The following is a 7324-nucleotide window of genomic DNA, read 5'->3' as shown; positions in this document are numbered from 1 at the left end:
TATTACACAAAATTCATTTAGCTTATCTATCTTTGGAAATAGCCAAGGGAAAAACCTGTTTGTTGGTGGTTTGTTTACCTAGGGATTTTACCTCTAAAAAGAGAGGGTTCTGAGGAAAGCAGGCATTGCAGAATTAAATTCTAAGTGGGTTTGTGCAAATGAAAATTGGAGACTGGCTAATTCAATTAATTTCTATTCATGCCATTGGTGAAACAGGAACTCCAAGCATCAGATCAGATGCAAGAAATCTTGTGAAGTAGGACACCGGAAACCAAAAGGCTTTCCCAGAATTCCAGCTCCAACAACCATAAGAATATTCTTGGTTGAGTTGTGTGGATCAGCTCAGCACCAGGACCTGTGGTTCCTTTATGAAGCCTGAACCCGCCATAGAATACATTCCACAAGGGGGAGCCGATTTGCCTAAATGAGGGAGTTATTTCACTTCATCAATCACTCTGCTGGTAATTTACCTGTTTTTCTTGAAAGTCGGAGCTCTTTCAGCCACCTCTGACAGTTGTGAATCGAATATAAAAACAGGCTTCCTTGGAGAGAAAGAGAGCAGTTAAGAGTGGAAAGCGGTTACAAGAAGTTTTACTAACACAGAACTAATGAATGGGTCCCCATTATGAGATTCAACTGGGCAGTTTATTACTACATTTCTGAGCCTCACCTGAGACCTAACCTATTGAATTAAAATCTCAGGGGCTGGGGTCCAGGAATGTGCATCTTAAACAAGCTGTAGAAGGGTTCTTTTGCACACTAAATTTTGATCAACAGAACTAAGAAATTATTTTAACAACACTCAGAAGGACGGAGTAGTCTTGCTTGGATTTGTGTAGAAATTAATGTCCTTTCTTGTAAGTTTGCAATTGGAACCAGGAATAGGTATAGCTTAAGTGCAATGAGTATCTTCTCCATCCTTATTAATAAGGATGATAAGACAGTGGGCCAATTAAAAAAAAACTCATCAGGGGACACTTGTAGAATATTTAGAATATTTGGTTATATTTGGGCTTTGATAACTTTTTTCAGTTGAGTTAAAATGGCAGAAAAATTTGGAAGCTAATTTCCTTTAGAGCAGGGTTTACTCCTCTTAACTCAAAGCCCAGTGATTTTTAAAAGGTCTGAGATAAGGTTTCCAAATAGAAACTGGATTTACTTAAGTGACAGTTTCAAGCTTAGACTCCTTCTTGTCTCTTCAGCTCCCATTTGCCTCATTCATACTTGACTCTCCACCAAGTTACTAACCTATCTGGGCTTTGGAATTCTCATTTGTAAAATGGGAACATACCAACTACGCTTTCATGAAGATTAACAATAGCCCGTAAAACAGTCCCTGACCCGCAGTCTTGAATTTCCTTCTTATGCTGTACCACTAAGGGTACAACTCATCCTCACCCATGTGCAGGCGATTGGCTGGAAGACTTTTTTTTTTAAGAGAAAATAACAGGTAAGAACCAACAACGTTTCCATTTTCCATTTGTCTCAAGGACTAATATGCATTCCAGCAATCTGCCCACCCCAGGTAACCCCTACTCCAATGGTTCTCCAACCACTGAAACAAGAACTGCCCTCAGGGCGAGGTTTTCTGAACTACCCAGCTCAGAAGAATCACCTAGGGCACTTTTTAAAAAAAATACAAAATTTAGATCTATTCTTAGATAATTTGATTTAGTACGCATGAGAGGGTGCTGGCACCAGAAATTTAAATGAGATTCCCCAGGGGATCCCTAAGAATAGGTCTGTTGGGGGTGTCGCCAGAGAGCATTGCTGTCCCTTATTAATCACAGAACTGATTTCCCTTGTAAAAATATCCAGCTGTTTTGTTCTCCCGAGACAAACCGGCTTGAACGGGATTGGGTAGCCAGGGGGCTGAATTTTATTTCCCTGTGACGCCTACTTGGATGACCTCCTTCTTGTCCATTTCCTCAGCTGTAACAATGAGGATGAGGTGTCTCCGTGCAAGGGTGTAAAGAGGTTGAGCTAAGAGTAGGCCTTTAAGAATAAAAGCAAATACGGTTATAGCAAGCGTTCTTTGAGCATTCATTTGCGGTTTCTCAGAGACTATGTTCCAAAGGAGCGTGCTTCCTCTTGCTTCCGATCTGGCTAGCCGGCCTCGTCCATGGACGCTCTTAGCCTTCCAGAATTTAGCTACATTAAATGAAGTTAGGATGGGCTGAGTCCCTTCCACCCACTGTGCTGGCTGTCAACCTCACTATGTCAGCTCACTGTTTGAGATTAATAATGGTCTGTTAGTATAAACTACATTCCAGAACTTGTTTTGAACTTTTCTCTTGTTCTTCCATGTTAGGTGACCTTGGTGAAACTATTCAGGGAGCCACACATGTTGTCTGCCTCATTTGGCAGGTGGCAGCTCTGGGCACTGTTCCCACCGCCACTCATTCTCCAACTTGGTCTCAGAGACTCCACGTTGCCTGCTGGGCATTGCGAAGGACATGCTGACCTTTTCCAAACTGACAGAGGGTGGTGACAGAAAGAGCGCTTGGGCGTGGACAGACCTGGGTTCCAGAGGCACTTTTGTGATCTTGTGTGTGTGAGGTGGGTGTTTCCAAGCCTCACAGGGCGTCCTCAGCTGTGAAAGAGGGAGCGGAGGGCCTCCCTCACAAGCTTCTGAAGATTCAATAACGTAGGCAAAGCACCTGGAAGACTGCCCAGCCAGTGGAAAACACTAACATTTTAGCTGTTCTTACTAGTACCAATTTTATCCATTCTTAGATACACATCGTTTTTCACATTTTTAACGTTTTCAGGAATGTGGCTGTGTCTTACAATGGGTGGAACACCACGATTTAAGTAGTATTGCGTTTTCTTGGTGGCACATTAAAAAGTGACATGTTCTACAATTCATGCTGTTTTAGGTTGGGTGAGAAATGGCAGTGGCCATCACTGTCATAATAGCACTCGGCTAAGCGTACCACAGGACCTGTGTATCCTCTGATGGAACCACAGAGCCGTGTGTAGGCAATGTTTTCATTTTTTTGGAATGATGGCTGGCCAGTGAGTTTTGTCGCCCTTTGACCTATCGGATAAGTCTGCAAAATGACCCAGAGTCCCTAATTCTGAGTGCCTGCTTCAAGAGAATACTATCCACACACCAGAGTGCTTAAGTTTCTCTTCCAAGAAAGCAGACTGATCTCTCTCCCTGCAGTCACCTGATTCAAAAGTCTTTCTTGGGACTCAGGACTGTAGCGTGACATCTGATCCCTTGTTCCCTCCAGCAAGAGGCCAATACATGAGTGAATGAGACAGAGTTGTTATGGACCTCCTGTGGCAGAGAAGGAAATAGGTAGTTGGCTGTGGCCCAAGGTGATCATCATACAGTGCCGCTGTTATGCTCACCTGGAACATCAAAGTGCCTCTCCCACCCCACCCCAGGCCTGTACACCAGCTCTGCCAGTTCTGTCTGAAATCTGCTTTTCCCAGAGTTAACCATGCTGACATTCTTGGTCCTGAAGTCCACCCAATAGCCATATAAGACAGGATGCAGGGTAATGAGCGTTATATGGTACAGCCATAGAGATTTGTGTTCAAATCCTCACTTCCCTACTTACTAGCTGTGTAGCTTCAGGTAAATTACTTAACCTCTCTGGGTCTCAGATTCCTATCTGTCAAACAGAGGTAAAAATAATACTTGACTCTGAGAATTAATAAAAGTGTTAAGCATTGCTATCCCTATGGGCTTCTAAGCACTGTACTGGCACCCTGTCAACACTTAATGAAGGTTTCCCAAAAGTGGTTAGTGCTGTTTCCCCAGCACCCTGCACGCTGCCTGGCACACAGTAGGTGCTTAATAAAAGTTAATTTCTCACAGGGAGAGAAAGAGAGAGAGAAGGATCTAAGGGAGTCAGTGCCTCAGTATATCGATAAGAATGAAGCTTAAGCTTTAAGCCCGTGCAGGGAACTTCAGGGGCCCAGGCAAACAATAATAATAATAATTTGTATTTATGTAGTATTTTATAGTTTACAAAGCACACTCATATGTTTTCATTTAAAACTCCCAACAAACCCAAGACAGAAAGGGTATTATTATTAGTATCACCTGAGGAAGTTGAGGCCTGGAGAGGTTAAGCAGCAGAGGAGCCCCTACGTGCCCCTACAAAGGGAGGAGAATGATGACAGAGCAGAGCTTGTGGCTTTAGCAATAAGGAGGCTCTCGGTGACCTTCCAGAAAGCATGTTCATTAGAGTGGTGGGGACAGACGCCAGACCTTGGGGACTGAGGAAGGTACTGATGGAAAGGAAGCAAGAACCAACCTCTTGGCAGCAAAGCAAAGAAATGGGATGTGAGCAGGATCAAATAATGGCTTTTTCAAAATGAGGGTGACTTTATTTTGTGTGCGGTTATCCCTTGGAAATGACTTGTTCAGGCTGATTTGTGATGACCGAAACTTAGAAAGGGATAAATCATGGCAACTGAAGGATCACTTTGAAAAATGAATGCCTGCTTTGCAAAAGAATCCTCAATAGACTGGGAAAAAAAATCTAAGTAGTCAGTAAAGCAGGAAGATATACTCAGCCTCCCTTATAATAAAATAAATACTGGTTAAAGTAAGAAGGAGATACTATTTTTTCACCAATGAAATTGACCTAGATGAAGCAGTTTGATAATATGGAGAGGATGTGAGGAATTGGGAGTGTAGGGACCCATACATTGCAGTGGAAGTGGGTGTATTGTTTTGGGGAATACATTTTGAGAACATTTACCAAATGTAAAATGGACATGCTCTTTCACCCAGCAATTTCACTTGGAAATTGCTAGAGATATACTTGCATATATGGGCAAAGATATTTATTGGAGCATTGGTCTGTGTGTGTGTGTGTGTGTGTGTGTGCATGTGTGTGTATGAGAGAGAGAGAGAGAGAGAGAATCACCTAAATTTCCATAAGTAAAGCAGTAATTATGTAGATCGTAGATATATGGTACATCCGTTCGGCAGTTACAAGAATGAGGGGGCTCTCTATGTCCTAACATGAAGTGGAGTCCGTTATGTATTGATAAGTGAAAAAAAAAGAGACAAACATTTTATAAAATCATACTGAAATACATAGCAAAAGTGGCTGGGAAAGAAGAAAGGGTTAATATTGATTATTTGGGAGAAGTAGGAAGGGAAAGGAGTGATTTTACTTTTTATATTATTTTCCTCTCTGCTCTGAGTGGATTTTTTTTAAAAAACCATGAGCATGTATTACATTTAAAATAAAATACTGATCTGCAAAATGCCCCACAAGATCCCTTTAAATTTTTACATCTCCTAGTACACTTGAAAAAAAATTCCATTTATAAAAATTTGATTTATTCACTTTTTTCTGGAGCACATCTACTGTATTAAGGTACACCAATACAGTTAAATAACCAGTGGGTTTCTACAAGGACTTTCTTCTCCACCGGCCATTTCCTCTGCTGTGGAGACTAACAAATTGCCAAGAAGTTAGAGTCTCCCAACCTAAGTGGTTAGAAACCTTTCAACACCCTCAGTGCAATCAGGCTCATTTGGAATGAGTCTGTGATTACAAAAGAGTGTTTGAGGACTGTCCCATTTTGGATTAGCAGATGGAGGCTCCCAAATCTGATTGATCACTGTAACCCCTGCGGCGCTCTTTTAAAAAGATAGACTCTTTTATTTCTTATCCTCCATTCTGACCCGATAAGTCAAGGTTGGTGCCTTGAATCTTTTTTTCTTTTTCTTTCTTTTTTTTTTTTTAATTCTCCAGAGCTAGGTTAAGGAACTCCGTGTTGCATTGTGGCAACTCTTTCTTTTTTCTTAGAAATTACTATGCAATGGTGCAAGTCATTCTCTCTAGAATGGGAGTCCCTATTTATTGGCTCAGTAACTGGGAACAGGTTTACAGTTGCCAGAAGTCAATTGACACACAGAGGGAATGCGAAAGTGAGGACAGTGCTCCCTAAGCTTCTCCAATAGGGAGTCTCAGCCACAGAGAATGTCTTCTAAAAGATCACGGTTATGGCATCTGTTGAGCCAAGACTGGAGGAGGCAGGGCTGATGAGAACTGTTTAAAGCACACTTTCCAACACTCTAAAGACACACAGAGTTTGTCAAGGCAGTCTGCGCAGAAGTAGGGGCCCTTGCTGAACTAATTTCCTCTAATGTGTACCTTTGCCAAAGCTTCACTTGTGGTTCACTTGACAGAGGTGGACATCAGTCTTGGAAGAAACTGTTTGGTCTTGAATGTAGATATGTTTTCCCCTCCAAACTATCTAAAATATCATCCAGAGTTTGGTTCAAACTGGACTTGGAGAACTGCCTATCAAGACCTTTGATTGTTCCCCTCACCCTCACCCCCCTGGAGACTTAATCTGCTTTTCTTTGGCTCGTATTCATTTAAAACAAAAATTATGCTTTCATACCGAAAAAATTGTGCTGGCTTTGCCTGCCTCTCCAGATTAATCTCTCACTGCCCCCACTGCTTTTGTGCCCTTGGCTCTGACCTGAACTGCTTGCCGTTTCCTGAATGCTCCAAGTTACTCCATACTCTGCGCCTTCACCTGTGCTGTTCCTTTGCTCTTCCTTGCCTTTTTTTTGGCTTGGCTAACTCCTATCCTTCAACTCCAAACTCAGTATCTCTGCACCATTCTGATCTCATCTTTTTTTTTTTTTTTTTTTTTTTAATTAATTAATTTATTTTTGGCTGCGTTGGGTCTTCGTTGCTGCGCTCGAGCTTTCTCTAGTTGCAGCGAGCCGGGGCTACTCTTCACTGCGGTGCACGGGCTTCTCATTGCGGTGGCTTCTCTTGCTGCGGAGCACGGGCTCTAGGCATGCGGGCTTCAGTAGTTGTGGCTCGTGGGCTCTAGAGCACAGGCTCAGTAGTTGTGGCACGCAGGCTTAGCTGCTCCATGGCATGTGGGATCTTCCCGGACCAGGGCTCGAACCCGTGTCCCCTGCATTGGCAGGCGGATTCTCAACCACTGCGCCACCAGGTAAGCCCCCTTTGAACTTTTGTACTATGTAAATTTATACCTATTCCAATGAATCAATTCAAATTTAAAAACAATAACAAATCTCAAGAAGAAATTCTATTCTACGGTCTTCTCAGATTAACAACTTTTAGGCATATTTCCAAATCTGTCTCTTAAAAAAATCTTTATTTTTAATTTCACAAGTAATATGTAAATTCTCTCCATTATAAATGCCAATGCAAATTAGTCTTTCTGCTACCAGGCTTCCCTGACATGATACTCATGTAATTTCCATTCTAATCTTAAATATGTTTTGAGTATTAAAAAAAAATCTCCAGGGTGTATTACAAACCTGAAGAGGGTCAGTTGTTTACAAAATGTGGACTTG

The sequence above is a fragment of the Balaenoptera musculus genome, chromosome 11 (genome assembly GCF_009873245.2).
Source record: "Balaenoptera musculus isolate JJ_BM4_2016_0621 chromosome 11, mBalMus1.pri.v3, whole genome shotgun sequence".
NCBI classification, from domain to species: domain Eukaryota; kingdom Metazoa; phylum Chordata; class Mammalia; order Artiodactyla; family Balaenopteridae; genus Balaenoptera; species Balaenoptera musculus.
This window is presented reverse-complemented; position numbering follows the sequence as displayed.